This window comes from Dromaius novaehollandiae, chromosome 4 (assembly GCF_036370855.1).
Source record: "Dromaius novaehollandiae isolate bDroNov1 chromosome 4, bDroNov1.hap1, whole genome shotgun sequence".
NCBI classification, from domain to species: Eukaryota; Metazoa; Chordata; class Aves; order Casuariiformes; family Dromaiidae; genus Dromaius; species Dromaius novaehollandiae.
The window spans coordinates 41062893-41076347 of record NC_088101.1 but is presented as its reverse complement, the minus strand read 5'-3'; the positions used below and the strand labels follow the sequence as shown (position 1 = coordinate 41076347).

Below are 13455 nucleotides of genomic sequence, written 5' to 3'. Positions count from 1 at the left end.
CTGGAAATGTTTCCAGAGCAGATTTCCATATCCAGACAGAATTCAGGCCTCTGCTGTAGCCCAAATAACATAAAGCTGTTCAGTGGACTACAAAGCAGAGAGTTCAATTATTCAAACACAGAAGAGTGAAGATGAGAGAAGGGAGAACTGCAGGCTGGTTGACTTGCAAGAAATCTGTGCCCGGCCTGTGGCATGTGACACTGAACAGCATCCCGTGGAGAGGATTATGGCCTATAAGTTGTCATCATACTCAGTGGTCCTGATGCTGACCACTGTCAGTGCTTTTTTAAGCATACTCCATTGAGGCGCAGGTCTAAAGGTTTGATTGTCCCTCTGTAAAGAGTGGGTAATCCCTCTGCCTTTAGCAGTCTTCAATACAGGAAAAACTCTATTATGCATGTGCTGCTGTTTTTCATGGCAGAGAATTTTTATGTAAGGATTCTGATTTATAAACTTTCCAAATGCATGTTTAAGAGCAGTTTAAGAGCAATTTAAGAGGTTACCATTCCCCAGCTATCTGTATGCGGCTGGTACCTTCCTCTCTGCCAGAGGTCACTGCTCCTACAGCAGAGACAACTGAATGGGTGGTGCATATGTGCATGGTTCATTGCCTGGCATATTGATTTCAGCTTACATTATTTACAGGCTGAGCAATGAGTGTAGGTGGCAAAACACTTTGATTCATCATCCCCATTGGGCTTATCATCTCTATTGAACTTAGCTGCAGTAGCTAAGTGCTTATCAGTCCCCACAGGTTATAGCCAAATCCCACAGGTATTGTGGATAAAGCCATAAATCCACCCCACAAGGTGCCCCACAAGGCACTGTTTCCTATCCTGTGCAGCTCACTCTTTGGAAGAGGGCAGGAGGAAGATTGGCTGGGTTTCAGCATAGCTGTGTCAGCACAGTCAGCTCCCCCTCTTAATTAGGAGAGGGCTAGGTACATCCAGGCTCATTGGCCTGAGAAACTTTCCACTCAGGAGTTCAGGAAGCTGAAGTGCTAAAGCTGGCCATTTGGGATTAAATCTTCAGAAGGATTTGGAAAACTCAGTAACTGTCTTTGCAGAGCCTAACTTTTAAACAGAGTACTGACCTGTAGGAACCATTATCCTGTATTAGATACCAAGGCTGCCTCATATAATGCACAAGGGAAACTGGCCACCTAGGAGAAAATTCCAGGAGGTGTCAAGAGAAGCAGAAATCAGGAAGAAATTTTGAGGTGTGGGACAAATTCTGAATAGTCAGCCCTCCAAGACCAGCTACTTTCCTAGCCTCACCATGGAAGGAGGCACCACTCTCCAGCCAGGATTCTCAATTCTGGGGGTGGTACTGAAGTTAGACTCATAAACCAGTCTAAGGGGAAAATGACAGTTCTTAGACCTTCCTGGGAGATAGGTGATCTCAGCTGTGATCTCACCTCTAATTGTTTTCCATATCTATCTCTCCTGCTTCCCACAAATGTACTCCCCACACCAAACTAGCAAAGTATTTCCAAATGAGTATCTGCTATATTTTGCATATGGTAGAACAGCTTCAACCAAAGAGCATCTCAGTCTGGAACACATTCTTACTATATTCACTTAATGATGAGAAATTATCACTTAGTGATGAGAAATGCAACTTCCACATCTTTTCCAGTTGTGTAGAAGAAGGGATTGAACAGTTGTCTCCTACATGCCAAAGAGACTAGTTTACCTCAGCAAAGTGCTATTGTGGATGGTTCTCATCCCTCTCTTTTGTTTGCATAATGTACAGTCTAAGAGTGACTATTCTAACACGTCTTGGGGATCTAGTTTGTTTATACACCTGGAGCTACTTGGCACACTCAGGATTTTGCGAATGCCAACCAGCAAGAGACACTGACGGGTCATTGTGGATGCAAACTGGGAGAATTTAAGCACCTCTACAGTTTGGAAGCAGTTACTCAAAATTTCTGAAAATTCTTAGTAACACATTTTAAAAGTAGACACCTTAACTCACAGGTCCCTTTGTGGATTTGGCCTTTGTAACCTGGAAGGCATTTCGAAATGTATTGGTGAATCAGTGGGAGTTAAGGGCTTTGATATCTTATGTGCCGGATTCCATCTTTAAGCATCTAAATACCTTTCAATGTCTGGGCCCTGAAGAGTTCTCTGAAGCACACCAAAATGCTTTTCCACAGACAGAAAGGACCTTTCTTGAGCAGAGAGGTTGTAGCATAGAACAAAGAAATGCATAGTGTTTAGTAAGACCAGAAGGTTCCTTAGAGTTATGCATTCCTGTGTAGGAAATAAAACTGTCGAAGATATCCAGGCATTGTTAATTATATCCAACCCATTAAGTGCAAGCGTCATACAGAGAAAAATCATTTAGAATTGACAGGTTTTTGTATTACCACCCTTAGGCTTACCCCATGTTTAGAGTAACCCCCATTGATTTCTGTTGACATTAATGACTCACTAACAGTTAGATTCAGCGGTTGGCAGATCGCCGACTTTCCCAATGCCAGTCCCCACCTCCTGCTGACTAAGGTCTCTTGTTCTCTGGATGCTGTTGCCAAAGCTGGGGCGAAAGGATGGGGCAACAGCAACTGCACCATGACTAGCTCTTCCCAGCATAAGTAGGTGTTACTGCCACAGCTTTATCTTCAGTGATGATGGCAGCAGAAAGTCTCAGTCTCCAGGGACAGCCTTCATCACTTGGCAGCCCAGCCTTGTTCCTTCCCCTCCTTCCAGCCCAGAAAGTACAACAGATTGAAGGGGGCCTCCACTTGCAGGAGGGGGGGTGGAGGTGTGTGGCTGCATGGGGGTGGGTGCCAGAAAGGGGATGAGCGAGAAGTGCTGCTTCCATGCCCAAGGAAGTGGGAAAGTATATGGGGATTCTGGGAAAAGAGGCATGATGAAAATTACAGAGAGAGGGAGAAACAGGAGAAAACAGAAAAAAAGAGAGAATGAGACCTCTTTACCCTGCCAGCCATCCGCAGTTCCCTGAAACCTTACCTTCATCCCCCTCCGAGCTCCCCAAACTTCAGTATCTCCCACTTACCCTCATTCCCTTGCTCCAAGAAGCTGATGTCTTCACTGACTGCTTGCAGTCCCATAGCCATACCCCTGAAGCCCTTTGTGATCTGTTGCAGTCTCCCACCCGAAATGTCACCTCCTCAAACCCATCCTAGCTCCTCTGCTGCACCTTCAGCTCCCCATAGCCTTACAGTCCTTGTGTAGAAACTGCCCTGCCCTTCCTCACCACCCAATGGGCTTTCCTGCCGCAAGGGGCCCTGGGGTCAGCACTCTCATTTGCATTGCAGGGGAGCCCTGGGTGAGCTCTGACTGACTGCTATAACTTTGCTCCAAGGGGGAATGCTTTCTCACCCAGCAAAGCCCTTTGAAGTCAGCGGGGCGCCTCTTGTGTGTAAGTGCTCACCGCTGAGATCAAGGAGTGTGTAATCAAATCTGAAGTATTCTGCCCTGGTGCAACCATTTGTTGCACTTCTCCCAGGACCTAAACAATCAGTGCTTCTATGGATCTGCACCTCAGTATTGTACATAGCTGGTGCTTACACTAAGCTTGTTACTCTGACAAAGGTAGATGGTAGATGATTATTCAGTATTTCAGTTTTCTGTTTTACTGTCACCCTTCTTTGTCACTGTTCTAATACAGAGAAGAATCCCGTAATAATTACATCCTGTAAAGTTCATACAAGGCAAATGTTCCTTCTGTATTTTGCCTTTGTGATATTATCTTCTGTCTGATACCAAACTCCAGTGTTGAAAAGTAATGTTTTACTCAGTGATCAGCAAGAAGGAGGTTAACTATACCCTTGTAATATATGTATGTTCTTTGAAATTAACCTTTTAATTTTGATTAACATCCTGGTTAACAAAGTCACCATGTATATTTTCAACAAGAATATATTTGACTTTTGGATACATATCTCATCCTAATAAAGGTTAGTTACTTCAAAGGATTTTAGCTTTGTGGAACATATGCTTACTGATTCTTTCTCTCCTTTCTTTCCATTCTTCAATTCCTGCTCAATTGAGTCTGATCTTTTTGAGGCAGTGGAATAGGTTGCTGATTAGGAAGAGTCTTTTTCACACTGCTTTAAAAACTGGTTTGGCATGGAATCAGATGCAGTGTAATACCCAAGTAAAGATGACCGCATAGAGCATAGTATGTGTAAATGACACGGAAGAAATAACAAAAGAATAAGTTAGTGGAAACTGAGATTAGTAGAGAAAAAAATAGAGGAGATATAGAAATAAAGCAAACAGCAGAAAATAGAAGTTTATTGCCTCCTGCTATTGTAATAGCCTCACTAGAAATACATAAGTTGATTCAGTTCATAAACTGTTAAATCCCCTTCTCCATATGAGAAATGGTAACAATGTAAAATTCATGGTATTGTGAGTGCCCTTTATCGACAAAGAGCAAACAGTCATGACTTCTGAGCAGCTTCAGCTGCTCAAATAACATCTCCACTAGAGCCTAATGCTAGAACTTCAGACCGCACAAGAAATGTCACAGAAGCTTAAAAATTTCTTAACATAAAGTGATTATTATATATCCTAGTCTTATTGGTCTCCCAGCTATTCATATTCAGGCTTTGAACTGTCTGCTTTTATTCCAGCTCTACCATGCTTTTTGCTTTTCCCAAGTTACATAGAAATTGTTCAGGAAATCAGCACCCATCTTCTTTGTGACTGATATGTAAATCAAAAACAAGTGGGAAAAATGTAACAAGCCTTTAGGGAAACTGAGGGGTTCTTTATCACACTTGCTTGATGATGCTGAAGCTACTCTAAAAGGAGCTATTTCTAAGGCTATCAGTTAGGAAGGAATGAATAACTGAGGTTATTAACATTAGAGTCATTCACTTCAGGACTGTTATTTCAGCTCTCATTTAGGCTGGTAGTTACTGGAACTTGTTAGCAGCACAGCAACGCTGTCCTGGTCTCAGTCCATTTCTAGCAAATTAGGGCTCACAGAACCCTACTGGCATGAACTATGCTGTCAAAGAGACCGCTTATAAAGATGCAAGATTTTGACATTTCCAGATGTCAGTTAAACATCTCCTAAAGGTATCCTCAGGCATCTTGAGCTCTGTTTGTAGATGAACAAAAACAAGAGCTCTGAAGAAAGAGGATTCTTACTTTCATTTATGCTCACATACAAACGGAGTGTTCCCAAATGCTGAGATTACTAATTTGCACTATTTTGCTAAGAGAATAACAATGGCATAAAGAACAGAAGTTTTCCTGGAGAAATAATGAAGTGAAAAATAAAAATCAACAACAATTACACTAATGAACAGTTATATAAAATCCATTCGTTAAGAAGCAGGAAATGAAAGGGATTGTAATCCTGAAAGAATTTGAGACAATCCTGAAAGAATCTGAGACATTTGAGACAGTGGATAGCTAGATCTAGTATTACCTCACAGACAATGCCCTACATGAGAGGAAAACCAGAAAACAAAATTTTCCTCCTAAAATTTTACCTGCGGGAGAAAAGAGACGGACTTGAGGCTGCATGAAAGAGATTTTTTATAAATACCTTTAATAACTTTTTTTTCTAAAGTATTATGAAAAAATAGGGGCTGACAGGTTTTCCATCCAGTCACTAACGTTGGAAATGACATATGCTCTGTAAGAAGAGTAAAGAGTGCAAGGTTATGGGGAAGTCCAAACCAGCACTAAGTAGCAAAGAAGAGGAGAATGAAATATGTTTATTTGCACCATTAAAGGAAATCAAGCTTTTATCGTTGCAGTCACAGACTGATAGGTAGTTATTTGAAATCTGAAAAACAGTTTATTAGAAAACAAAAAACATGGAGGCAAGGTGGAAATTGAAAATGCCTTGGTTGGGGGCCTGACGGAGATCCCAAAGAACAAAATTTAAAAGCTCTATCTTTAAGGACACAATGCTTAACTAACAACAGCAACAAATCTCTCTCAGATACTCATTTACCTCAACAGCAGCCAAACACAATGCAGATAACTTACTAGTTTACTGCAACAACAACAAAAACTGAAAGCAGTAAAATAAACATATAAACAAAATTGACCCTGAATATTTGTTTGGCCATATTTTCCTGTGTGTTGCAATATAGTTACCAATTACTGCAGCTCAACTTGACTTCCCTGTGATCACAGATTCACTCTTATTTCCTTGCTTTGTAAGCAATAACCATAACAAATCCCTACCTGCTGTTGAGTCATGATTATTACATTCATAATGTAGTAAGTTTTCTTACCAGCTTTGAAGTGTTTTTTTGTCTGAAGCCTTATGTCCAATCATGTTAGAACATTAAAAAGCAAATGATTTTGACATTTCGTTTTAATAGCCTCAATTTGCTTTCACCAAACATGAAAAGTTGAACTTCCAGGGTATGAACTTTCCTCAACAGTGTATTTCTTGGGAACACTGAGCTGGGGAGTGAATGAGAGGGAAAAAAGCAATTGAATCAATACTGGAATAGTAACCCCTTTTGGCATGAATCACAAGCTGTCTGAAAGATGGAAGGAGGGAAGAAAAAATCTTGGCCCATTCTGTATTCTGGTATTTGTAAACATATAAATTATTCACAGTGTAATCTGGGCCTTTCTCTTGTTCAGACAATAAACTTAAGATTCCTCCCTTCAGAGTATTCACACTTTGTGAACCCAGTGATGCACTGCCCGTAGCCATGTAAGAGAAGAAAATGCACTTAGCTTAATAGGAGAACACACTGCACATGCAATTTTAGGAGAATCCTAGGTATTTTTACATGCCAATTCCTTATAGCTCAGAAATACATTAATGTGTCTCTGTCTGTGGGACCAAATGGAAAAAATCTGGAAGAGAGAGACAAGGATGATCCACAGTGTAAGAAATTGGCCTTCAAAGACAAATTGAAGGAAGTGGCCTTTTAAAGGAAAAATGAAGATTGTTGTCCAGGTGCCATCTGTAGCTCATGAGATCTTTTTATCATGGATTGGTAGAGGCTGAGAGGTTTATGCACCCCAAGAGAAAGAGCTCTATGTGTCCGTCCTTCCTGCTCATCGAGTGCTGGCCACTCTCAAAGACAAGATATTTGACTAGATGGATATCTGATACGACCAAGAAAAACAGCTCTTCTGTTCCTATGGAAGACAGAGTAGAATTTATCCTTGCACACAGCGCTTATATTTTTATAACCTTTCTCAGTGTTGCAATTGATAGCTTAGGAAGTATTTCAGAAAAAGTGGTAATTGAAAGAGAAATTAATGTAGCAGGAAGACCCAGAGAACTGAGACAGGATTCTGGTCAGCACTGTTGCCGGATGGAGGAAAAAACAAGATTGCAAACCAAATGGAATGTTATTCATACATTTTTTTTTATAAGATATAACAGACTGTCATGTTTGGTAAGATCCATATTAATTTTACAGATAATCAAACACTGTCTGAATTTTTTTTAATTAATGAAATGGAGAATATTTCTGTCTCTTCTATCTTTTCCCTTTTTGGCCAACAATATACATGTGTTAGGAATGGGGATTCCAAAGAATTTGGAATTTTGCAAGAACTCTAGGATTCCTCATAACAGTATGGGTTTCCAGCAGAGCAATCTGAAAGCTGGAAGTCATTTCTTTTATACTCTTAGCATAGATTTTTCAATTGAAATTTAAGTGTGTGCTATTAAATGACTGGAGAAGAACATTTACCTGCACGCAGATCTACACAGAATAATCTAGTATAATAGGTAGTGCAAATTGTCAAGAACATTAGAAAAATACTGGCAGCATGTGCAAGAGTAGGTCTTTTGAGACAGTCTGTTAAAATGGAGACAGTTTTTTTTAAGCTCTGGCATGAAGGAAAAGCTGGAATAGAAGGCATCTGTGCTGATAGTTATTTTTTATAGGTAGAGGTAACTGTTCTTAATTACAGCTATGAACTTGAATCTGATCCCAAGAAGCTTACAGTTCTTTTTAGAAAGAAGCATAGATGTAGTCTGTACTTCAAACAGTACTTTAACACTGTTGAAACAGTCTTGCTCTCTGAAGTTCCCAAAGTAACTTGTTCAAATTGTGCTGTCCCACTTTGAGAATAAAAACCCACTGCAGAAAAACTAGCTCTATTAAAGTGCTGAGCCCCTTCATCAGCTCAAGATAATTATGTGAAGTCCTGTGCTTATGCTGAACAAACAAATGAAGTCCGGAAATTTTTGTGTAGCGCATTTCTTCAGCAACAGAATAAAGTAGCACAAATTGTGTTGTCAGAGAGGAGGCGGCAGTTATATTTTGTGATTCCAATGTGCTGCTCTGTGGGAAATGTACAAAATGCCATCCAAAAGCATGAAATAAAGTAGAGGCCAGAGGATTATCTCTCCTAAGCAAAGCTGCCAAAAATATTTATGGAACTGAAAATCTCAAGAGCATAAAGCAATTCATACCATGTTAATGTTTGTACGGGGAACTTTCCATTAGTAAATATATGAGAGGGAATAATCATATCCATCCATCTGCTTAGTGGCTGTTCAACTGTGGAAGCTGCTACATGTCAATTATTAATCCACCTGGGGATAGAAAACCTTTTCTTGGGGGCTAGTTTTCTCTTTATAAGTTCATATTTTTTTCTGCTACTTAAAAATAAATTTTCTTAGAGATTTCTTACAGATATTGCCAGATACATTTTCTTTTCACTAGTATGTTCCTTTTTTGATGCAGTTCTACAATCAACCACATTACTTTTTTCTAATAGAATGAGCAGCGTAAATGAACCAAATCTTTTTCAGCTTATTCAAATTCTTTCAAGACTCTAACCACAATGTCTTTGTTGCAATGAAAAGTTTGTTCCACTGACAGTCATTAAGACTTTTGAACAGCCACGCTATTGCTGCTTTTGTTGAACAGGTAGTGAACTTGCCCATTTCTGGCACAGCAACTGACAGGAATGCCAGAAAAATGAAAATCAGAAGTGTCTATTGCAGATAAAACAAGAAACCAGTGACAAAGGCTTCTGGTACTGTTACTTAAAAGCTAATCAAGCAAGTGATGTGTAACATGGAAGAGAAATTCACTTCAGTGAAAGAGTCATTTTCTGAAGCTAGCCAATAGTACCACACTGAGAAATCATTGATTTTAGCTGGAATCAGGAAAGGTCACTTTGTTTTTTGTTGCTGCTTGATGTTGCTTTTCAAAGGTTGATTTCTGTCTGGACAGTCTTCATTACTAATGCCACTGTAATAGCACAGGAGTATAATTACATAGCATCAAAGAAAATCTTTGCAGTAAACACAGGTACTAATTCAACTCACTGATCAGAACTGTCATAGAGAAAAAGCTAATTTAATCACACTAATCACCGAGCATGACTCATCATGAACAACTTAATTTTGCAAATGAATGAATAGTCAAAGAGACAAAAAAAAGCTTCATATTTTGCAAGCTGCTTTTTATATTTTGTAAATTATTTTAGAAGAATAAACCATTAAGATTAAAAATTCCAGCTTTAGTTTACCTAGTAAGTCTTTATCAAAAGGTAGGTAAATAGCATTAGGTATATAGCAGTGTTTCACTCTGTCTTACTGTGTTACTATTGTCTAGGAGTACCTAGAAAGCCAGTGAATGAGAATCCCACCACGCTGGGCATTGTCATGCAAATGCGCACAGAGGGAGACTCTCTCAGGAACATCACGTTCTATACAGACACGTACTGGGTAGAGAAAAGAAACAGATAATTTCCCTCAAGTTCACTGACTTTCCAAGTCAGTTCAATGACAAAATTCAGACCAGGGCCCAGCAGTTCCAGCAGTTGCCAGGCTTTCATTGCAGTCTTTCGTGCCCTGCCTCCCCAGCCAGCAAAAGCAACAAGAGTTCTTGGCTTTTCTGCCACAGCTTTACTCTGCGACAGGCTGAAGACAGTTTTTTGGTTCTTTCTTCTAAGAAGACTGAAAGTGAACTGGACACAGAAAACTTGAAAGTGTGTATCCTGCAGACAGAGTTGTTCGGGGGACTAGCAAGACCAGAACCACCTTAAGTGAGAAATTCCTGTCTATAAAGCTGTAAGCATACAATTGCATATGCAGCCTAGACTTGCACAAGTATCTACACTTTTGAGAGAAGAAATTGTGGGTGGTCAGCCTCAGCAATTGTCTTGTGCATCTGTTTCCCTGCTGTTTTCTTTGCCATAAAGCTATACCATAGAATCTACATATGGAAAATACCTGCTGAATCCTGAGCAAATAGAACAGCCAATAAACCAGTCAAGCTTTAAGTCTCTTACTTTATGCTAACTGGTTTATACATTCTTAATGTGCAATGTGCAGTATTAAAGAAATATATAGATGACATTTGTGGGAGGTCAATGAAAGGTAAGTTGCACATTAAATAGATAGAATAAATAAATTTTATAGACCTACTTCTGTCAGTAGTATGTGGTGTTTTTAATGCCATGAAGTAATGTCCTTTCCAGGTGGTTCACTATCCCAGATTTCTGCTGAAGCGAGGGGAGAATAGACATATGGCTTTATTTATTACAAATTATTATTATTTTCAAAGGTATTTTAAAATTGATGTTTTTGCATAAACTCAGCAGATGTCCTTGTTTTAGGGCAATTATGAATTCACAGTACCAGAAAATTCCAACAGATATATTGTGATACATTTTTATATAATATATATGCTATATATATTAACAGTTGTGATGTCTTTCCACTAATATGAAAATGATGTTTGTTCTCACAAAAGCTCATGCAACTATTGCTTGGCATTTCTCTCAGGCTCAAAACCCACAGAATTTCTGAATAAAGTTCAGTTAGAGGCACTAAGCTTCACCTGCTTCCATGTCAAAAGCAAAGAAATAAAATGCAAATGCTCTGCCATTTCAAAGCACAATCACAAATCAGTCCTCATGCTGATCAGCTTCCATTGAAAAGTTGGCCAAGATTTGAGAATTTCGTCAGATACCATCTACATGTTAAGTCTGAAATGAAAACCAAAAACTGACATATTTTGCCAACTTTTGGATTAATAACATTTACAGTACTTTGATGGGCATATAGCTTGGATTAGAGAGCTTCTCACATTTAAGGAACCAACATCTTCTAACACTGTTCCCTATGTTCTCTCTGAATGTGGGTAAGTGTTTTGTTTCTTTTTTTCTTCTGCATTTAAATAAGCACCAGCTGTAAAACAGGGATCCAAATCCTGATTCAGACTTCTCCCGGATTTAGCAGTGTTTCATTCTATAGTTTTAATCTGGGCCCCTTTGTCCTTTCAGATGCTCTGAGACAGCAGTTAAACATTTTCTTAAATGTAAATGCCCAGGAAAAAATCACGTAATGAAAGCTCATACTGAAAGCAGCTCACTCTTCGACAGTGCAGTTTCTGCAGCGCCTCAGTTCTAATAAGGAAAATCAAGATAGTAATACTTGCATATGTATTCAAATACTTTTATACCTTTTACAATTGGTATGTTTCTTAGGAGATAATTTTTGTATACACCTGGTACAATTTTTGTTTATCACTTCGTAGTTAAGTTGCAGTTCTTAGTTTGAAGGATTTACCAAGCAGAAAACATGAGGAAGCCACAAGGAAAGTTTTCTGCAGTCTTGAGCTGGAGGATGTGTGCCTAAAAAACTGTGTATTTGCAATTTTTTCAGACTGAAACGCTTTCTTCAGTCTTTATCATTTTTCAAGGGCCCTCTTCTGTCTTCCTGATGAAGAACTGTAGAATGATACCTTTGTGAAATATCGTTAGACCAAAGTAACTTGATTTTCTCTCTCTTGTGCTTTATCTATCTGACGGTTATTCAACAAGCTATTTGACAGGGCCCTTCAGATACTGCGTTCCTCACCTCACCTGTATGTGACCCTACTACGTTTGAGTTCCAGATCTACAAATTAAATAAGCGAAACTGCCTCCTACTCTGATAGGACTGGGCTTATTTGCCATTACAAAGTCATAATGACAATTTTGCAGAGACAGAGTAATCATAAAAAAACGCTGTGAAATCTGGACGTTACATAACACACTCTAACTCCAGATGGTGAAACTAAGTTGTCTATAAACACTTTTTAGTATTGCTGGGAGAAGGGATGTGGAAAAGCAAAGTAAATACTGTGCATTTGAACTGGAATTTAAACCCATGCTTACCATTAACTGAACGGGGGGAATCGTTGCTTTCTTTTTTGCTCATTCCCGCATGCGTCATGCATGGCTTACCTTGCATGATAGGATATAAAATTGTGAAGTGTTAAAACTCTGCACAGAATCAGCTTTTTCACAAGATATCTGTTGCTACTGTGGCACTTGGAGGATCACATCATGTGCTGCAGAACAGATAAAAAGTGTTTCAGCATGCAGCAAGGTGAAGCAGATCGGGAACTGTCTCCAGATGATACTAACACATCCAGGTTTCTACTTCGGAAAAGTTAGAGTCCATAGCAAAAATCTGAGTCCATCTCCGATGAGGGAAATTCTTTTTTTGGATTTATTTTGTGGCTTTTTAAAGTCTAAGGAATACATTTTAAGCTCACATTTTAAGCCCAGAAAAGGCACAAATACTCTACCCGGTTCTGAACAACACATAGATATTTAAGGATTTTGCTGCCATATGAACAACTAAGTCACTCTAGACCATAGCATAGTACTCCATTCGTCTCCTCCACTGCTTTCTAGTACTGATGTCTTTTAAAGCAGCTCAACCTAATTGTGGATTTTATTAGTTATTGACGGCAAATTTATGATTGTCCTCTGACATGTAGCTGCAAAAAATCATGCAAGAACCAGAGAAAAATATCCCTTTTCTGTGACCCCCCCCACCTGGAATCATGATTTTTCTCTCAGCAGTTATGATATATTAGCAACTTCTCTAGAAAGCGTGAGGCCAGAACTATGCTAACCCTGAAGGAGTGGCATTTAAATCAATCCTTGTCATGAGTGACAACTGTGCAGTCCTATTTCTGCTGCTGTGACTGCACTTTATTTTAGCTGTGAAGAATTGTAGGCATTTACATTTGGAGGTACCTGACCTGACTCTCAATCCCTTACAAATTATTACTGTGCATTAAATCCAGTAGCTGAAACGCTACCAGAATACTCAGACATAATAAGCTTTGATGTTATCTCTCTCCACCATCATAGTATAGCAATGTCATCTAAACATAGGTAAAGAAAAATAAACTGTCTAATCTAAGAGGAATGGTCTTGGGAGCCTTCTTTAGCTGCTGCCTTCATGTTTCTAATACTTCTGTCTGCAGAAAGCAGTGAGAAGAATAAAAGATCAGGGACTGAGTCAATGAAGTTGTGCCAGGCTTGTCAAAACAACCTTGTCCAAATTTTTTTCTTCTAAAACTGAACTCCTAGATTGCAGTCCTTCTGCCGCTCTCTGCAGTTGCCTTCAGCGTGATGTGCTCCGTGACATTTTGGCTTTTCCCTGCCAGCGGCAATCTCAAGGATGTTATGGCCGGGATGTTTTGAAGTGAATGTAAATTGTGAGCTACATTTTTAC

General features: G+C 39.3%; 1 long non-coding RNA gene across 7 annotated transcripts in view; it reads left to right on the top strand.

The window, feature by feature from the left end:
* LOC112995290 (uncharacterized) overlaps positions 1-13455 on the top strand; it is a 209553-nt gene that overhangs the window by 89029 nt on the left and 107069 nt on the right. The window lies entirely within an intron of this gene.